Genomic DNA, 20,592 nt, shown 5'->3' with positions numbered 1-20,592 from the left:
CCCTGGGGCCCACCCACCAGGTGCCAGGACCACCCCCTCCGCAGTTGTGACAACCAAAATTGTCACCAGATGTTGCAAACTATTTCCTGGGGGTAAAATCTCTCTGGTTGTCATAGATAGGTAAGTACAGAAGTACATACACAGCTGGAGGAGGCAGCAGATGAGTGGATACACAGATGATTCACAGATACATGATAAATAGACAGATAGATGAGATAGATAAATAGATGTGGATGATGAATAGATAGATACATACATAGATGGATGGATAGATGGATGGACAGATAGATGGATACATACATACATACTTACATGGATGGATGACAGACAGATACATACATGCCTACATACATACATACATACATACATGGATGGATGGATAGATAGATACACACATACAGGGATGAATAGGTGGATGGATGGATAGCTAGACAGGTAGATAGATAGATAGATACATACCTACATACATACATACATGCATATGTAAATGGATGGATAGATGGATGGACAGATAGATAGATACATACATACATACTTACATGGATGGATGACAGACAGATACATACATGCCTACATACATACATACATACATGGATGGATGGATAGATAGATACACACATACAGGGATGAATAGGTGGATGGATGGATAGCTAGACAGGTAGATAGATAGATAGATACATACATACATACATACATACATGCATATGTAAATGGATGGATAGATGGATGGACAGATAGATGGATACATACATACGTACTTAGATGGATGGATGGACAGACAGATACACACATGCCTACATACATACATACATACATGGATGGATGGATAGATAGATAGATACATATATACAGGGATGAATAGGTGGATGGATGGATAACTAGACAGGTAGATAGATAGATACATACATACATAGATACATACATACATAGATACATACATACATACATACATACATAAATGGACGGATGAATGGATGGATAGATGGATGGATAGATGTTTACATGGATAGATGGATACATACAGACAGACAGGCATGGATGGATGGATGGATAGATACATACATACATACATAGATGAATAGATGGATGGATGGATGGATGGATAGCTAGGTAGATAGCTAGATAGATAGATACATACATAGATCAATAGATGGATGGATGAATGGATGGATAGGTAGATGAACAGAGGGATAGATGAACGGATAGATACATACATACAGACAGACATGGATGGATGGATAGATAGATAGATACATACATACATACATGAATAGATGGATCAATGGATGGATGGATGGATGGATGGATAGACAGAGATATAGATAGATAGATAGATAGATAGATAGATAGATAGATAGATAGGTAGATACACACATACATACATACATGCATACATAGATGAATAGATGGATGGATGGATAGATACATACATACATAAATAGATGGATGGACGAATGGATGGATACGAGGATGGACAGATAGATGGATACAAGGATAGATGGATACATACATACATACAGACAGACATCGATGAATGGATAGATAGATACATACATGAATAGATGGATGGACGGGTAGATAGATACATACATACATATACGCTTACTTAGATAAATGGATGGATGGATAGATATATACATACATGAATACATAGATAAATGGATGGATGGATAGATGGATGGATGTGCAGATGGATACATACATACAGACAGACATGGATGGATAGATACATACATACATGAATAGATGAGTGGATGGATGGAGAGACAGATACATACATACATAGATGAATGGATGGATGGATGATAGATACACACATACATGGATGGATGGATGGATGGATGGGTGGATGGATGGACGGACGGACAGATACATACACACATACGTAGATGGATAGATGAAGGATGAATGGATGGATAGATGAGATGGATAAATAGATAGGTAGATAGATGAGATGAATGGATAGATGATTGACTGATAGATGATTGAAAGACAGATAGATGTGAGATAGACAGATAGATGATAGGTAAGCAGGTGGGTAGGCATTTAAAGTTAAATTGCATTCCAGAACCTCTCTCAGTAGACCCAGAGAATGCCAAACCCCATCCCATGTTCTCAGATGTTTAAATGATGAATATTCAAAGAGTTCGAGACCCAGGACGGCCATGAAGCTGTCAGAGAAATCTCTACGTTCGCAGACAAGGACCCTGTTGAAACACAGACGAGAAGCTGGTCCCTGTTGAATGTTGTAAACTCCACTCTCCCTTTAAAAGAACCCTAAAGTTTCTTGCGTTTCAATGCTGTTTTTTTTTTTTTTAATGTTGCCTCATCACACAGAATGCAGAAACCATAAGAAGCCCATGTAAACATTGAATTAAGCTTGATGTGTTTCTGTTGAAATCCATCCGATAAGCTTAAACCATGATAAAGATCTTTTTTTTTTTTTCAACATGTGTTTCCTTCTACACAGTCTTTCCGCAGTTATCAGTGTTTTGTTGACAGGGTCTCCCGTGCACGGTTAATCTCATTTGTCTCCATGCCGTTTCAATTTTCCCTTGAAAACGAAGATAGATTTATACACCCCACTCACCACTGCGTTTTCCTTTTGCCCGAAAGCGACGTCAACAGGTCAGAAACACAACAGAGTTTTAGGACACAGGAGAAAGAGAGAGAAAAGAAGGAGAGGAACCAGAAATATAGCCGAGGTCCCACATAGGCCCTGTTGACTAGACTTGCCTCGGCAGGTGTGCTCGGGTTCACACTGTGTGCCTGTTTGCTGTGCACCTGTATGATGAGATGTGGGGGCAAAGACTGAGAAATACAAGAGAGATGGGTTAAAATCAGACTCACGAAGGCCAGGCACGGGGGTTCACACCTGTAATCCCACCACTTTGAGAGGCTGAGGTGGGAGGATCACTTACCCTAGGAGTTCGAGACCAGCCTGGGCAACATAGCAAGACCCCCTGTATATGCCTCTGTTCTCGGGCTGCTAATACATTTCTGAGACTGGGTGACTGATCGATTGATTGATGGATGGACTGGTTGATGGAGATGGAGTTTCGCTCTTATCACCCAGACCAGAGTGCAATGGCGTGGTCTCGGCTCACTGCAACCTCCGCCTCCCGGGTTCAAGTAATTCTCCTGCCTCAGCCTCCCGAGTAGCTGGGGTTACAGGCACCTGCCACCACATCTGGCTCATTTTGTATTTTTAGTACAGACGGGGTTTCACCATGTTGGCCAGGCTGGTCTTGAACTCCCGACCTCAGGTGATCCGCCCGCCTCGGCCTCCCAAAGTGCTGGGATGACAGGCGTGAGCCACCGCGCCCGGCCTGAGACTGAAAAAGGAAAGAGGTTTAATGGACTCGCAGTTCCAGATGGCTGAGGAGGACCTCCTCGGAGGGTGAAGAAGGAGCAAAGGCATGCCTTACACGGCAGCAGGCGAGAGCGCGTGTGCGGGGGAAGTGCCCTTTGTAAAACCATCTGGTCTCGTGAGACGTCTTCACTATCATGTGAAGAGCAAGGGAAAGACCTGCCCCCGTGATTCAGTTACCCCCCAACCCGTTCCTCCGAAGACACGTGGGAATTATGGGAGCTACAATTTGAGATTTGGGTGGGGACAGAGCCACACCATATCACCATGTCTACAAAATTCTTCCTTCCTTCCTTCCTTCCTTCCTTCCTTCCTTCCTTCCTTCCTTCCTTCCTTCCTTCCTTCCTTCCTTCCTCTCTCTTTCCTTCCGTCTCTTTTCTTGTTCTTCCTTTCTTTCCCCTCTGTCTTCTCTTTCCTCCCCTTCCTTTCCCTCTCTCTTTTCTCTTTCTTTCTCTCCCTTTCTTTCTTTTCTTCCGTCTCTTTCTTTCTTTTCTTTCTTTCTCTTTCTCTCTCCTTCCTTCTTTCCTTCCTTTCCTTCCTTCCTTTCTTCCTCTCTCTTTCCTTCCTTCTTTTCTCTTTCTTCCTTTCTTTCCCCTTTCCTTCTCTTCCCTCTCTTTTTCTTTTCTTTCTTTTCCTCCCTTTTTTTCTTTTTCTTTTCTTTCCTTTTCTTTCTTTCTCTCTCCTTCCTTCCCTCCCTCTCTTTCTTTCTTTTCTTTCTTTCTCTCTCCTTCTTTCTTTCTCTCCTTCCTTCTCTTTCTTTCCTTCTTTTTCTCTCTTCCCTCTCTCCCTCCTTTCTCTCTCTTTCCTTTCTCTCCTTCCTTCCTTCTTTCTTTCTCTCTTCCCTCCTTTCTCCCTCTCTCTCTCTCTTTCTTTCTTTCTTTCTTTCTTTCTTTCTTTCTTTCTTTCTTTCTTTCTTTCTTTCTTTCTTTCTTTCTTTCTTTCTTACTTTCTTGCTTTCTCTTTCCTCCTTCCTCTCTCTCTCTCTTTCTCTCTTCAGAGTCTCGCTCTGTCACCCAGGCTGGAGTACAGTGGCACAATGTCCGGCCTTACATTATTATTGTTGTTTCATACAACCTATTGCCAACTAAAGAATCCTTAAAGCCCACCTATGACTCCTAGGAACCCACTTCGAGATGTTTCGTCTTTAGGGCCAAAACAAGGTACACCTTCCATGTATTGATTTATGATTTTTACCTACAATTCCTGTATCCCTGAAATATATATAATGGGACTGTAGGTTGGGCGCGGTGGCTCACACCTGTAATCCCAGCACTTTGGGAGGCCGAGGCGGGCGAATCACCTGAGGTCAGGAGTTCGAGACCAGCCTGGCCAACATGGTGAAACCCCATCTCTTCTACATACAAAAAGTTAGCCAGGTGTGGTGGTGGGGGCCTGTGATCCCAGCTACTTGGGAGGCTGAGGCAGGAAAATCACTTGAACCCTGAAGGCAGATGTTGCAGTGAGCCGAGATTGTGCCACTGCACTCCAGTCTGGATGACAGAGACTCTCAATTAAAATAATAATAATAATAAAAATGGAACTGTAACCAGACCTCCCAAACACACTTTCTCAGGCTCTCTTGAGACCATGGAACCCTGGAGCAGAGGTGCTCATATTGGTTCAGAATAAACCTCTTTAAATATCTTGGCAGAATTTGTTTTATTCTGTCATCAGTAGCAAATGCTGACGGTTACATGCACTCACTTTTTCTAGCTAAGACCCCTGGGGTTGGAAACAGCTATGTCATCTGGGGTATATATCCTGGGGTTCGTTGTCTCACACTGAGAAAGAATTGAGGACACGGACTCACTGCGTATGATGGGTTAAACAGTGAAAAGTTTAATGAACAGAAGAAATGAGAGAGGAGAGCAGCTCCTTGTGAGAAAGACAGAGAGAGACATAGACAGAGACCGAGACAGAGAGAGACAGACAGACAGACACACAGAAGTCCGAACAGGAGAAAAGAGAGGAGAGCAGCTCCTTGCGAGTGAAAAAGAGAGACAGAGAGGGACAGAGAGAAACAGAGAAGCAGACACACAGACAGAGAGGGACAGAGAGAAACAGAGAAGCAGACACACAGACAGAGAGGGACAGAGAGAAACAGAGAAGCAGACACACAGAGAGAGAGACAGAGAGAGACACACACAGACACACACACACAAAGGTCTGAACGGAAGAAAGGAGAGATAACAGCAGTTCCGTGAGAGAGAGAGAGAAAGGGAGAGACAGACAGACACAGAGAGAGAGGCAGACACACACACACACACACACACACACACACACACACACACACACACACGCAGAGAGGTCCAAACAGAAGAAGAGAGGAGAGCGATAGAGAGAGAGAGAGACAGATAGAGAGACTCAGGAACAGAGACAGACAGACAGACAGACACACACACGACTGAAGAGAAGAAAGGAGAGAGGAGAGCAGCTCCTTGCGAGACAGAGAGAGAGATGGATAGAGAGGCAGAGACAGACCGAGAGACATAGAGACAGGGAGAGACAGAGGGACAGAGAGAGACAGAAAGAGACAGACACACACACACACACACACACACACACACGACTGAAGAGAAGAAAGGAGAGAGGAGAGCAGCTCCTTGCGAGAGAGAGAGAGAGAGATGGATAGAGAGGCAGAGACAGACCAAGAGACATAGAGAGAGAGATAGAAATAGAGAGAGACAGAGGGACAGAGAGAGACAGACACACACACACACACACACGACTGAAGAGAAGAAAGGAGAGAGGAGAGCAGCTCCTTGCGAGACAGAGAGAGAGATGGATAGAGAGGGAGAGACAGACCAAGAGACATAGAGAGAGAGATAGAAATAGAGAGAGACAGAGGGACAGAGAGAGACAGACAGGCAGACACACACAGACATGTCTGAACAGAAGAAAGGAGAGAGGAGAGCAGCTCCTTGCGAGAGAGAGAGAGAGAGAGAGAGGGACACAGACAGAGAGAGAAAGACCGAGAGCCACAGAGACAGAGCGAGAAAGGGGGAGGGGGAGAGGGAGGGAAGGAGGGAGGGAGGTGGAGGGAGGGAAGGAGGGGGCAGGGAGAGGGAAAAAGAGAGCAAGGCAGAGAGAGAGAGAGAGAGAGAGCCATCAAGGGGGGAGGCACCTGACCTGCGCAGACTTTACAGGCAGGCGGGCGAAGACCGTGTTGAATTTAGGTAGGGCTCAAAGATTGGTTGGATCAGGTGCGCCGTCCACAGAGTGAGCGCGGAAGGCCGGTGGCCTCACCCTAACCTTGTGCCAGTGGCATTGCCAGTTGCTCGGCGCTGCCTTGTCTGCTTTTCTTACTGTACATGTGGTTGACAAAGAGGAGGGAAGATGGAGCCGCCATGTTGAACGTGTCTAGTCCCCTAGTTCCTGCCGGGAAGATGGAGCCGCCATGTTGAACGTGTCTAATCCCTAGTTCCGGGAAGATGGAGCCGCCATCTTGAACGTGTCTCGTCCCTAGTTCCTGCCGGGGAGATGGAGCCGCCATCTTGAACGTGTCTTGTCCCTAGTTCCTGCCGGGGAGATGGAGCCGCCATCTTGAACGTGTCTTGTCCCTAGTTCCTGCCGGGGAGATGGAGCCGCCATCTTGAACGTGTCTAGTGCCTAGTCCCTGCCAGGATGCACCCCCCCTTGCAAGCTGCTCGCTGGCTTGGCTATGTCTGCAGCTCAACTTTACAGACTGCTCTTTGTTAGAAAATGACTTGGGGCTGGTTTTCATTAAAGAGAAAAGCCTCGCTAAGGACTTCCATATCCTTACTATTTGCCTAAGTGATTTCTTCTTAACTCCCACATACATGTCTTTATTTCAATTCTCATAATGCCAAAAAAAAAAAAAAAAAAAAAAGAAAAAGAGAGAAAAAAAAGGAGGCTGGCTCCTTGCTGTAAAATGCATGCAAAATAATGTTGCATGCAGACAGACAGACACATACACACGCAGGTCGGAACAGAAGAAAGGAGAGAGGAGAGCAGCTCCTTGCGAGAGAGAGTGAGAGAGAGACAGAGAGAGAGAGAGAGACGGACAGAGAGGGAGAGAGAGACAGACCGAGAGACATAGAGAGACAGAGGGACAGAGAGAGACAACAGCCAGGATAATTGCACTCAGATCATTTGGAAATGTGTCAAATAAGGATTTCCTATCCTCAGTTCAAACCATTTTTATGAGTTAAATGGAAGAGAGAGAGAGAATATTCATTTCAATGAAGATGTAATGGGTGGTCTAGAGAGCTAAGAGGAATGTTTGCTCTCGACTTCAAGTTCGGTCTAATTTGTACATCCTCAACGACGGCTAGACTTGGAAACTGGGCATTTCGGATCAAATGGTTGCTGATACCCAGATGTGGAACCTGAGTCCCTACTTAGTGGATTTAGCCACAGGGAATTCATTAATTGACTCACTATCTTTGTCTACCATTTCAGCAAACTGAGCTATACCTCCTGCCTGTTATATTATTATATTATACTATATTATTTTAACAAAATAGGTATACTAGTGAGGGAAGAGAGAGACCCTCTCATATTGTTTTACATTGTTTTATACTCAGTACCTGTTTTAAGAAAAAACAAGGAAGTGAAACCAAAGGCAGGCAGCCCGGCGCCAGGCACTGGAGCCGAAACCAGGCCTGGGCCTGCCTGGCCTAAACCTAGTAGTTAAAAAAAATCAACTCATGACTTAGCAACCGATTCTATCCGTAGATTCCAGACGTGGTGCGGAAGAACGTTGTGAAACTCGCTGCCCTGTTCTGTTTCTCTCTGACCACCGGTGCGTGCAGCCCCCGTCACGTGCCCCCTGCTTGTTCCATCAATCGCGACGCTTTCGTGTGAAATCTCTAGTGCCGTGAGCCCTTCAAAGGGACAGAAATTGTGCACTCAAGGAGCTCGGATTTTAAGACAGTAGCTTATCGACACTTCCAGCTGAATAAGGGCGTTCCTTCTACAACTCGGTGTCTGAGGGATTTTGTCTGTGGCTTGTCCTGCTACGCTAGCCTGGTGTGGTGGCTCCTGCCTATCATCCCAGCACTTTGGGAGGCCAAGGCAGGAGGATCACTTGAAACCAGGAATTTGAGACCAGCCTGGGCAACATACTGAGACCTCATCTCTACAAAAGAAAAAGAAATATACATATACCTTCTTTACATGTAGCTTGTATCTGCTAATATGCAAATATAGAAATAAGCCACGAAGGAATATAAACACGATCTGCATCCTAACAAAAAGTTTTTTTTTTTCTTTTTTAAAGTCTATAGTTGATTAAACACTGTATTTACTGGAATTTTATAAATCCCCTCTAGTGTGTTATAAATTAATAATTTGCTGTCTTGATTTGTGTGCTGTCTGTGTAATTCCGTCAATTATTAATGAATACGTTTATTACATATAAATAATAAAATTTCCATCTCCGGCCGCGGCCAACGCTTCATGTTAATGTACTGAGAATAGCACATAAATAATGAAATAAAAGTAAAGGAAAGAATGGTCTTGGAGCTGCCAAGTGTTGGTTGTTATTCGTTTGAATTCGTTGTTATTCAAATGCTTCAAAGTAATGTCTGAAAGTGCAAGTTGGGAGCTCAAACTTTGGCCTGGGAGTACATTGCAAGCCCACCCTTGTATGAATTAAAAGGGAGGGGCAGGGCGGGGCGCGGTGGCTCACGCGTGTCATCCTGGCACGTTGGGAGGCCGAGGTGGGCAGATTACGAGGTCGGGAGTTCAAGACCAGCCTGGCCAATATGGTGAAACCCAGTCCCTACTAAAAAAAATGCAAAAATTAACCGGGTGTGGTGGTGCTTGCCTGTAATCCCAGCCACTCAGGAAGCTGAGGTGGGAGGATCAGTTAAACCTGAGAGAGAGGGAGAGGGTAGAAAGGAGGGAGAGTGGGAGAGGGAAAGAGAGAGAGAGAGAGGGACAGAGAGAGAAAGAACCAAAAAGGAGGTTGCAGTGAGCCGAGACCGTGCCACTGCCCTCCAGCCTGAGTGCCAGAGTGAGACTGTGTCTCAAAAATAAATACATAAAAATAAAAATATATTGTAATTAAGAAAATTAATCCTTTATCACAAACCCTTGTAGATGAACACATCTCCCCATTATTTTTTTTTTTTTTTTTTTTGAGATGGAGTTTTGCTGTTGTCACCCAGGCTGGAGTGCAGTGGCACGGTCTCGGCTCACTGCAACCTCTGCCTCCCGGGTTCAAGTGATTCTCCTGCCTCAGGCTCCCGAGTAGCTGGGATTACAGGTGCACGTCACCACGCCCAGCTAATGTTGTATTTTTAGTAGAGACGGGGTTTCTCCATGTTGGCCAGGCTGGTCTCGAACTCCTGACCTCAGGGGATCAGCTCCCCCTTGGCCTCCCAAAATGCTGGGATTACAGGCTTGAGCCAGGACGCCCAGTTTGCCCATGATCTTTTTTTCTCGTGTATATAAATGAATATTGTACCCAGGGTGGACACATTCCTCCTTGTACTTTTGGGAACCCCCTATTCTGTCTCAGACATAGCTCTACTTTCAGTACTTTGCTTTCTTAAGAATCTTAAATGCTCTGGGAACTGGGCATGTCAGATTCATCCCATGGTTGTTGACACCTAGATATAGAAACGGAGGCCTAATTAGTGGATTCAGTCCCTGTGAATTCATCAGTTTACTCATCCCTCTTGTCTACCATTTCAGCAAACCTGTTGGCTACGGGGTAGAGCTGGATTTTCTCCACTTTACTTTCGTGATAAAGTGTTACTTTTGCTTTGCACCGTGGACTGGCCCGGAATTCTTGCTTGCACCGGATGCCAGAACCCTCTGTTGGGATCCAGATGGAGACCCGTGTCCCGTAACAGGTCTACCTTTCCTTCCACGAGAAGGCTCCTTGGGGAGCACCTGTCTTGCTAAGGCAGCGGTGGACACGGGACTTGCTGTGTTCATTAAGGTGTTTGATCTCCACTGCTGGAAGTGGTGGTGTGTCTTCCTCAGGTAGATTTGCAGAGGGTAGAGAATATACAACACTTTCTCAACAGCAAGAACTCAAGTGCACCCTTTCAAACCTCACTCTCTCTCCTTTCCTCCCTCCCTCACCCATTTGTTTCTTTCTCTTTCTCCCTTCCTTCCTTCATTCCCTCCCTCCTCTTTCTTTCTTTCTTTTTCTTTTTTTCTTTCTCTTTCTTTCTTTCTTTCTCTCTTTCTTTCTTTTCCTTCTTTCTTTCTTTCCTTCTTCTTTCTTTCTTTCTTTCTTTTCCTTTTCTTTCTTTCTTTCTTTCTTTCTTTCTTTCTTTCTTTCTTTCTTTCTTTCTTTCTTTCTTTCTTTCTTTCCTTCCTTCCTTCCTTCCTTCCTTCCTTCCTTCTTTCTTTCTTTTCTTTCTTTCTTTCTTTCTTTCTTTCTTTCTTTCTTTCTTTCTTTCTTTCCTTCTTTCCTTCCTTCCTTCCTTCCTTCCTTCCTTCCTTCCTTCCTTCCTTCCTTCCTTCCTTCCTTCCTTCCTTCCTTCCTTCTTTCTTTCTTTCTTTCTTTCTTTCTTTCTTTCTTTCTTTCTTTCTTTCTTTCTTTCTTTCTTTCTTTCTTTCCTTCTTTCCTTCCTTCCTTCCTTCCTTCCATCCTTCCTTCCTTCTTCCTTACTTTCTTTCTTCTTTCTTTCTTGCTTGCTTGCTTGCTTTCGAGTCTCACTCTGTCTCCAAGACTGGAGTGCAGTGGCGCAATCTTGGCTCACTGCACCCTTGGCCTCCCGGGTTCAAGAGATTCTCCTGTCTCAGCCTCCTGAGTAGCTGGGATTACAGTTGCCCACCACCACGGCTGGCTAATGTTTGTATTTTTAGTAGAGACGGGGAGTCACCATGTTGACCAGGCTGGTCTCGAACTCCTGACCTCAGGTGATCCACCCGCCTCAGCCTCCCAAAGTGCTGGGATGACAGACGTGAGCCACCGTGCCCGGCCAGGACACTCTTTTCTTTGATGATCTTCGATGGATGAACGGTTTGAGTTTCTTGGGCTGCTGCAAAAAGTCACCACTAACTGGATTGCTTAAAACAACAGAAATTTAGGGTCTCCCGATTCTGGAAGCAGAAGCTGAGATCAAGGTGTCTGCAGGGCGGTGGTTCTTTTGGAGGTTCTAGGAGGGGCTCCTTCCAGCCTCTCCCAGCTCCTGGGGGATCCGGGTGTCCGTGGGCTTGTGGCCGCATCACTCCAGTCTCTGCCTCCGTCTCCATGTGGCCTCCTCCTCTGTGTCTGTGTCTCCTCTTCTGTCTCTTACAAGGACACCTGCCATTGCATTTAGGATCCACTCTGCTCCAGGATGATCTCATCTCCAGATCCTTAACTTACTACATCTGCAAATACTCTATTTTCAAGAAAGGTTTCACTCACAGGTTCTAGGGGTCAGGACATAAACGTATTTCTTAGGGATCACCATTCGATCTAGTACAATTGTGTTCAGTTCCTTCTGGAGGTTCTAGGGGAGGCTCCTTCCTGCCTCTCCCAGCTCCTGGGGGCTCCAGGCGTCCCTGGGCTTGTGGCCACATCACTCCAGTCTCTGCCTCCGTCTCCACGTGGCCTCCTCCTCTGTGTCTGTGTCTCCTCTTCTGTCTCTTATGGGGTCACCCCTCATTGGATTTAGAGTCCCACCCCAATGCAAGACGATTTCCTTTTGAGATCCTTCCCTTAATCACATCTGCAAAGACCCTGTTTCCAAATGAGGTCCTGTTCACAGATTCTAAGGTTTAGGACCTGATCATGTCTTTGGGGGATCCCCATTCAACCCACTGCAATTTGATTTGTTTCCTTTAGAAGCTCTAGGGGAGGCTCCTTCCTGCCTCTCCCAGCTCCTGGGGGCTCCAGGTGTCCCTGGGCTTGTGGCCGCATCACTCCAGTCTCTGCCTCCGTCTCCACGTGGCCTCCTCCTCTGTGTCTGTGTCTCCTCTTCTGTCTCTTAGAAGGACACCTGTCATTAGATTTAGGGCCCATCCTAATCCAGGGTGATGTCATTTCAAGATCCTTCACTTAATGACATCTGCAAAAACCGTATTTCCAAATAAGGCTCCATTCATAAGTCCTGGAAGTGACGGCTTCAACATGCTTTCACGCGGCTGCATGATTCATTTCGTCCCAACAGCCTCGTCTGGTGCGTCTCAGGATTAAGGCTCAAAGCTGTAAAGACCTGCACCAAAGTCAGCGTCTGCCAGAAAGAGAAGGCTGTGATAGAATGAAACCATTGAACCTGAGTTAACTCTTTCTTTCTCTCTTTCTTTCTCTCTATTTCTTTCTCTTTCTCTTTCTTTCTTTCTTTCTTTCTTTCTTTCTTTCTTTCTTTCTTTCTTTCTTTCTTTCTTTCTTTCTTTCTTTCTTCCTTTCTTCCTTTCTTCCTTTCTTCCTTTCTTTCTCTCTCTTTCTTCTTTCTTTCCTTCTTTTTTCTTTCTTTCTTTCTTCCTTCCTTCCTTCTTTTCCTTTCTTTCCTTTCTTTTCTTTCTTTGTTTCTTTCTCTCTCTCTCTTTCTTCTTTCTTTCCTTCTTTCTTTTTTTATTTCTCTTTCTCTCTCTTTCTTTCCTTCTTTCTTTTTTATTTCCCTTCCTTCCTTCCTTTCTTTCTTTCTCTTTCTTTCTTTCTTTCTTCCTTCCTTTCTTTCTCTTTCTTTCTTTTTCTTTCTTTCCTTCTTTCTTTCTTTTTCTTTCTTCTTTCTTTGCATCTTTCTTTTTTTATTTCTCTCTCTTTCTTTCTTTCCTTCCTTCCTTCTTCTTTCTTTCTTCCTTTCCTTCTTTCCCTTTCTTTCTTTCTTTCTCTTTCTTTCATTCCCTCTTTCTTTCTTTTTCTCTTTATTTCTTCTTTCTTTCTTTGCATCTTTCTTTTTTATTTCTTTCTTTCTTTCCTTCCTTCCTTCCTTCCTTCTTCTTCCTTCCTTTCTTTCTTTCTTTCTTTCTTTCTTTCTTTCTTTCTTTCTTTCTTTCTTTCTTTCCTTTCTTTCTTTCTTTCTTTGTTTCTTTCTTTCTTTCTTTCTTTCCTTCCTTCCTTCCTTCCTTCCTTCCTTCCTTCCTTCCTTCCTTCCTTCCTTCCTTCCTTCCTTCCTTCCTTCCTTCCTTCCTTCCTTCCTTCTTTCCTTGTTTCTTCTTTTATATAAGCTTTGCAGGGAAAACTCTTGTCAGCAAAGCTGCTTACCCGTAAGACACAACCATTCTTCACATTCCTCTACATAGACACGGCCGAGTCCCCTCAGACTTTCAAGGCATTGACTCACCGCTGTCCACACTGATGGATGATGGCTTGATTTTAACAGTTTGATCCAACATCATCTCCTCCTTGCATATTTTATGGCAAGAGTCTGCTGACTGAACCCTCTCCCATTGCACCAACTAATTAACCGCTGTGAGGGCAAAACGTTGCTATTGTCAGCATTGCATGGAGCAGCTAATGCTGAGGAAACCCCGTCTGAGTTCGTCAATAGCTCCCCTGTCCTATCCGAGTCTCCAGTGAAATCTGTTTCCTTGATCTCATCTCCATCCTGGACAGTGTCTTTATCTGGTGTTTTCAATACAGTGGACCCTTTTACACGTCACTCATCACTCAAATCTCTGGAAGAAACAGTGTCCTTCTTATTTATTTATTTATTTGTTTGTTTATTTATTTATTTATTTTTAGACGGAGTCTCGCTCTGTCTCCTAGGCCGCAGAGCAGTGGCACGATCTCGGCTCACTCCACCCTCTGCCTCCTGGGTTTACGCCATTCTCCTGCCTCAGCCTCCTGAGTAGCTGGGACTACAGGCACCTGCCACCACGCCTGGCTAATTTTTTGTATTTTTAGTGGAGATGGGGTTTCACCGTGTTAGCCAAGATGGTCTCCATCTCCTGACCTCGTGGTCCACCTGCCTCGGCCTCCCAAAGTGCTGGGATTACAGGCTTGAGCCACCGCGCCCGGCCTACTTTTTTTTTTTTTTTTTGAGACAGAGTCTCACTCTGTTGCCCAGGCTGGAGTGCAGTGGCGTGATCTCGACTCACTGCAACCTGCACCTCCCTGGTTCAAGCAATTCCCCTGCCTCAGCCTCCTGGGTAGCTGGGATTACAGGCACCTGCCACTGCGACCAGCTAATTTTTTTGTATTTTTAGTAGAGACGGGGATTCACCGTGTTGGCCAGGCTGGTCTGGAACTCCTGACCTCAGGTGATCCGCCCGCCTCAGTCTCCCAAACTGCTGGGATGACAGGCGTGAGCCACAGTATCCAGCCATCTTTCTTTCTTGAGTAATCAGTCTTCTTTCCTCTGAGGACGGGTTTTATTTGATCAGCACGCCTGAACGTGGGTGATGTGTGACCTCACTGGCAAGAACACAGCGTGGACGGGAAAGAACCGTCTCTTGAGGTGGCTCACGCCTGTCATCTGAGTGGGGTCCGGGCTCAGCGGCTCGCGTCTGTCATCCCAGCACTCTGGGAGGCCGAGGCAGGTGGATCACCTGAGGTCAGGAGTTCGAGACCAGCCTGGTCAACATGGTGAAACCCTGTCTCTACTTAAAATATATATATATGTGTGTGTGTGTGTATATATGTATATATGTGTATATGTGTGTAGATATGTATATGTGTATATATGTATGTATATATGTGTATATATGTATATATGTATGTGTATATGTGTGTATATGTGTGTGTATATATGTATGTGTATATGTGTATGTGTATATGTGTGTATATGTATATATGTATGTGTATATGTGTGTATATGTGTATGTATATATGTATGTGTATATGTGTATGTGTATATGTGTGTATATGTATATATGTATGTGTATATGTGTATGTGTATATGTGTGTATATGTGTGTATGTGTTTATATGTGTATATGTTCATATACATATAAGTGTGTATATATGTGTATATACATATATATGTACATATGTACATACGTATATGTGTGTATATGTATACGTGTATATATGTATGTACCTATATATGTGTATATGTATATATACGTCTATGTGTGTATATGTATATATGTGTATACATGTGTAATACATATTTATACATATATGTGTATATGTGTATATATGTGTATATGTGTGCACATATACATGTATACATATACGCATATATACAAAATACATATATACAATATACATACACATATATATACAAAACACATACATGTATACAAAATATATACAAGTATATGCATACACACACACACACACACACACACAGAAATTAGCTGCGCCCGGCCCTGCTGACATTCTTCTGAGTTTCTGACGAACCTTCTGAAAGGAGACAAGCAGACATACGTCTACCTCCGTCAGCAGAGGGGTGACTTTGAATAGAATGGGAGGCAGGTTTGCCCGAAGCATTTCCCAGCCTGACTTTTCCCTTTAGCTTAGTGACTTGGGGGACCCCAAGTTTTATTTTCTCTTCACCGTGGTAAAGGACACAGCTCGGTGTATTAACCGGTTTATTACAAAGGATGACGGACAAGGTGAAGCGGGTACTCAGGGCAAGCTGTGTGGTACCTGGCTGGTCCCAACATCTGCGTGCATTCACCAACCAGCAACCCCCAGCCCTCTGGCAGGGATTAAAGAGGCTCTATTAGATGGCCGGAATACATCACTTCATCTGCCATTGGCCATTAAACTCCATCTCCATCCCCCTCTCCTTTCTCTGGAGGTTGGAGGTAAAGTTGAAGACAGGTGGATCACCTGAGGTGATTTTTTTTTAATTTGTATTTTTAGTAGAGACGGGGTTTTACCATGTTGGCCGGGCTGGTCTTGAACTCCTGACTGTGTGATCTGTCTGCCTCGGCCTCCCAAAGGGCTGGGATGACATAACTTAATTTGTTGGTGCAATGGGAGAGGGATTAGTAACCACTGTGTGAGGCTGGGCGCGGTGGCTCACGCCTGTCATCCCAGCACTTTGGGAGGCCGAGGCAGGTGGATCACCTGAGGTCGGGAGTTCGAGACCAGCCTGGCCAACATGGTGAAGCCCCTGTGTTTACCAAAAATACAAAAATTAGGCAGAGGTGGTGGCTCACATCTGTAGTCCCAGCTACTTGGGAGGTATGGGTGGGAGAATCACTGGTGTGGGGAAAAGAAAGAGCGATCAGACTGTTACTGTGTCTATGTAGAAAGAAGCAGACATAAGAGACCCCATTTTGTTCTGTCCTCACAGAAATTCTTCTGCCTTGAGATGCTGTTAATCTGTAACCCTATAGCCCCAACCCTGTGCTTGCAGGAATGTGTGCTCCCTGTGCTTGCAGGAATGTGTGCTGTGTTGACTCAGGGTTTAATGGATTCAGAGCTATGCAGGATGTGCTTTGTTAAAGAAGGGCTTGAAGGCAGTCTGCTTGGTAAAAGTCATCACCGTTCTCTGATCTCGAGTACCCAGGGACACAAACACTGCGGAAGGCCGGCCGCAGGGACCTCTGCCCGGGAAAGCCAGGTATTGTCCAAGGTTTCTCCCCATGGGATAGTCTGAGATATGGCCTCGTGGGAAGGGAAAGACCGGACCTTCCCCCAGTCCGACACCCTGTAAAGGGTCTGTGCTGAGGAGGATTAGTTAAAGAGGACGGCCTCTTTGCAGTTGAGGTAAGAGGAAGGCCTCGGTCTCCTGCTTGTCTCTGGGCAATGGTGTAAAACCCATTGTATGTTTTATTTACTGAGATTGGAGAAAACCACCTTAGGGCTGGAGGCGAGACGTGCTAGCGGCAAAACTGCTCTTTCATGCAGGAGATGTTTGCATTCCAGATGTTTGCATACGGGATGTTTGTATAGATGTTTGTATTTGTTTGTAGACGTGCACCTCAAGGCACGGCACCTTTGCCTAACCCTGTTTATGACACAGAGATCTTTGTTCACATGTTTTCCTGCTGACCCTCTCCCCACTATTACCCTATTGTCCTGCCACATCCCCCTCTCTGAGATGGTAAAGAGATAACGATCAATGAATACTGAAGGAACTCAGAGACCAGTCCCAGGCCAGCACGGTCCTCCTTATGCCGAGCGCCCGTCCCCTGGGCCCGCTTTTCTTTCTCTACACTTTGTTTCTGTCTCTTATTTCTTTTCTCAGCCTCTCGGGGTCCACCTGACGAGAACCGCCCACAGGTGTGGAGAGGGAGGCCACCCCTTCGACTTGAACCCGGGAAGCGGAGGTGGCAGTGAGCCGAGATCGCACCACTGCACTCCAGCCTGGGGGACGGAAAGAACGTTCCAAACCTCAAATCACGGGATTGCACCCTCTGGCTCCCAGCCCCTGTCCTTAAAACCCTTTCAAAACACGGTGCATTTAGACAAACTCTGCTGTGGTTCGTGTATTTCTATCATTCGGTCAACAACCAGGGTTTTAAGACCAGTGTTGTAGGAGCGCAGGTATAAATTCCAAATATACCCCAGGCGCGGTGGCTCACATCTGTCATCCCAGCACTTTGGGAGGCCGAGGCGGGGGGATCACGAGGTCAGGAGATCGAGACCAGCCTGGCTAACACGGTGAAATCCCGTCTCTACTAAAAATATAAAAATTAGCCGGGCGTGGTGGCAGGTGCCTGTAGTCCCAGCTACTCGGGAGGCTGAGGCAGGAGAATCACTTGGACCCAGGTGGTGGAGGTGGCAGTGAGCCGAGATCGTGCCACTGCACTCCAGCCTGCGCGACAGAGTGAGACTCAGTCTCCAAAAATAAGTCAATAAATAAAAGCTAAAATAGCTAGCTGGGAATGACCATCACACCTCTCGTCCTAGCGACTTGGGAGGTTGTGGTGGGAGGACGGCTTGAGCTCAGAAGTTCAAGACCAGCGTGGGCCACGTTGCAAACCTACGGCCCTACAAACACTAACAAAAATGAGCCGGGTGTCCTGGTGCACAGACCTACAGTCCCAGGTGTTTGGGAGGTGGAAAGTCAGTCAAAAAAAAAAAAAAAAAAAAGGATGAGGAGACCCAAAGTCAGGCAAGCAAGCTTTAGTGAGCTGCTTGGCTGGGTTTTTACCAGAGTTAGAGCAGGCAGCCCCAGTTACAGACGATAGCAGGGTTTTATAGGATCAGAACCAGGTCAGGGGGTGGGGAAGGTGGGTCAGGGGTGCAGGAGAACTGGGTTGGGGTCGGGAGAGCTGAGTAGGGAGGGGCAGGTATCTTGACCGCATCCTGGAGATGATTTTTCCAGCGTTGTTATGCGGGGTGAACACACATGGTAACCGCATCCTGTAACTGTCTGGACAAACAGTTACTGGAGGGGTCAGTGAAGAGGGGCGTGAGCGCCAGAGACTGTGAGGCCTGTGGGAGGAGAAGGGAACGGTCCGGCACGGGTGACCTTAACAGAAGGAACCCTTGAGCCCGGGAGGTCGAGGCTGCCGTGAGCCATGATCGCGCCACCGCACTCCAGCCTGGGCCACAGACAGAGCCAGACCCTGTCTCCAAATATATACACATAGAAGCCGGGCGCGGTGGCTCACGCCTGTGATCCCAGCACTTTGGGAGGCCGAGGCGGGTGGATCACCTGAGGTCAGCCGTTCGAGACCAGCCTGGTCAACGTGGTGAAGCCCCGTCTCTACCAAAAATACAAAAATCAGCCAGATGTGGTGGTGGGCACCTGGAATCTCAGCACTTTGGGAGGACAAGGCAGGTGGATCACCTGAGGTCAGGAGTTCAAGACCAGCCTGGCCAACACGGTGAAACCCCGTCTCTATGAAAAAATCCAAAAATTAGCCAGGCTTGGTGGTGTGCACCTGTAGTCCCAGCTACTTGGGACGCTAAGGCAGGAGAATGGTTTGAACCCAGGAGGTGGAGGTTGCAGTGAGCCAAGACTGCGCCATTGCACTCCAGCCTGGGCAACGGGGTGAGACTCCATCTCAGAAAGAAAAAAAAAAAAATAGATGTTGCTTTGACCCCAGACACAGCCATGCTGGCCTTTCCAACAACAAACACGGCTGTCCCATCAGATACACTCAGCAAGGATTTCCTTTGTGGGGGTCACTCGAGGTCTAGCAGGGTCATCCCAGGCTGCAACTCAAACCCAGGAGACATGGTCAAAGGCTCCTCCCGGGACGAGACGGGTCAATCAAACAGCAACGCACCTGAAAATCACGTGCAACCGGTGCACGACGGCAACCACGTCCACAGCCCAGGGTTCTCAGGTGGTGTAATTAGTCTTGGGAAGGCTTAAAAGCTGCGTGCCACGTTCAAACTCCCAAGGAAGAGGATGGCCCTGCGGAGATACCTGCCATCATCACAGCCGGGAAGGTGAACACAGGAGCTCGGAGGAAGACCTGGAAAAAGACGAAGGAAATTTACAATCCCAAAGAGCATAGGGTTTTCGACTGGTTATGGGAAGAAAGGACAGGTGAATTGTAGTGGAGAATATGGGTAATTCACGCAGAGCCGGCTGTGTGGGAGACCAGAGTTTCATTATTACTCAAATCCGTCTCCCCGATAATTTGGGGATTGAAGTTTTTATTCTTATTTTTATTTTATTTTATTTTACTTTATTTTACTTGATTTTATTTTATTTTACTTTACTTTATTTTGTTTTATTTATTTTACTGTATTTTATTTTATTTTATTTTACTTTACTTTATTTTATTTTACTTTATTTTGTTTTGTTTTATTTTATTTTACTTTATTTTATTTTATTTTACTTTACTTTTTTATTTTATTTTACTTTACTTTATTTTATTTTACTTTACTTTATTTTATTTTACTTTATTTTATTTTATTTTACTTTATTTTATTTTATTTTACTTTACTTTATTTTATTTTACTTTATTTTATTTTACTTTACTTTATTTTATTTTATTTCACTTTACTTTATTTTATTTTACTTTATTTTATTTTATTTTACTTTATTTTATTTTAGTTTACTTTATTTTATTTTATTTTACTTTACTTTATTTTATTTTACTTTATTTTATTTTATTTTATTTTACTTTATTTTATTTTACTTTACTTTATTTTATTTTATTTTACTTTACTTTTTTATTTTATTTTATTTTATTTTACTTTATTTTATTTTACTTTATTTTATTTTATTTTACTTTATTTTACTTTACTTTATTTTACCTTACTTTACTTTTATTTTATTTTATTTTATTTTATTTTTCTGAGACGGAGTCTCTCTCTGTCGCCCAGGCTGGAGTGCAGTGGCACAATCTCCGCTCACTGTAACCTCCGCCTCCCGGGTTCCAGTGATTCTCCTGCCTCATCCTCCCGAGCAGCTGGGATGACAGGTGCCCGCCACCACACCCGGCTAATTTTTGTATTTTTAGTAGACACAGGGTTTCACCGTGTTGGTCAGGCTGGTCTTG

The sequence above is a fragment of the Macaca mulatta genome, chromosome Y, assembly GCF_049350105.2.
Source record: "Macaca mulatta isolate MMU2019108-1 chromosome Y, T2T-MMU8v2.0, whole genome shotgun sequence".
Classification (NCBI taxonomy): domain Eukaryota; kingdom Metazoa; phylum Chordata; class Mammalia; order Primates; family Cercopithecidae; genus Macaca; species Macaca mulatta.
This window is presented reverse-complemented; position numbering follows the sequence as displayed.